This window comes from Corylus avellana, chromosome ca1, assembly GCF_901000735.1.
Source record: "Corylus avellana chromosome ca1, CavTom2PMs-1.0".
Classification (NCBI taxonomy): domain Eukaryota; kingdom Viridiplantae; phylum Streptophyta; class Magnoliopsida; order Fagales; family Betulaceae; genus Corylus; species Corylus avellana.
The window spans coordinates 36,558,027-36,559,490 of record NC_081541.1 but is presented as its reverse complement, the minus strand read 5'-3'; positions in this window follow the sequence as shown (position 1 = coordinate 36,559,490).

Here is a 1,464-nt window from a genome sequence, read left to right as displayed (position 1 = left end):
AAAAAAAAAAAAAAAAAAAAAAAAAACCCAAGGGGTGGATAAAACAAAAAATTGGGATAGATAAAAAATTAGTCAATACTGTAGTTGGCCTAAATTAAAAGTTGCTTAATGTCGTATGAAAGTAAACACAAAGGTCCTTGGGATATGCCAAAAAAAACAAATTAGCCTCTAAAGTCAATTTCCGTTAAAACATTTGACGAATTCTGTTATATTTCATGTCAACACCAATAAAATGGTTACACGTGTCACTCTTAATAAAAAAATATAAATGTTAAACTAAAAAAATTAATTATCTTTCTTTAAAAAATTAATTTTTTAGTTTTTTATTTTATTATTTTTTTTCAGTTTTTAAGAAAATAATTATATTATAAGAATATAATAAAATAAAATAAAATAAAAAGTGACTTTTGACACACTTCGGTAGTTTGATGTACCACCTTAGCATACTTTAAACTTTATGAGGCTATTTAAAAAATGGTTGTTAGTTCAAGAGGGCTTTTTCATATTTTTCCTTAATAAATGTTTCCTACCTTAATTTTCAAAGTCTATCTATTCTATCTTTCTTATCTTAATTTTCTAGCTTAGTGGGGGCCAATCTATCAAATTCTTTATATTCAAATTAAAGTTTAATTCCATTAATTAAATCATAACAATTTTTGTAAACCTATCATAGCTAAATCATCATCCAATCTAGTATTGAATGCTTACAATAGGACCGGGTAAAACCTTGAAATGGTTTGATTTTCCAAGTCAAAAACAGAAACGGGTCGATTTTTCCTCCTCGTATGGTAGATTGAATTTGGTTTAATCCCCAATTCTTTTGCCGAAGGAAAAGAAATGCCACGATTTTGAGATAGATAAATAGTTCCCTCCCCAATATTATTCAATTTCACCCACCTCCTTTCAAAAAAATCCATTTGGAAAACAATGAATTCATAGACCTTCTTATGAGCAATTCCAAAACACATCTTGTGAACCATAAAGACTTCACCACAACCATCAATAAGATACAACTGCTTGTTTGTGACTTTTGATGAAACTGAAGTTAGACTTATTTTAAGGTCCGTTTGGATTTACGATTTTAAAACGTGATTTTTAAAAATGCAATTAACCGTTTGGTAAAATGGCGGTTTGGCATTTAAAATCGCAATTTAGCCTTTAAAATTTTGAGTTTTCATAAAAGCATCTCACTACCTACGATTTGAAAAATGCAAGTTTTCTACATTTTCAAATCGCAACGTTTTAAAAATGCAATCCCAAACAATTCATTTTCTGTGATTTGGTTTAAAATTGAACCTTTTTTTTCTATGAAATGGCAATGACAAACGTACCCGGCCATAGCATATCAACAAATATAAGAAAAGAATAAAAATAAAAAAGTAAAAAATTAAAAAAATAAAAACCCAAATAATACACCGAACAAGATGAACAACCTTGGCTTGTATTATAGATTTTTTTTTTTTT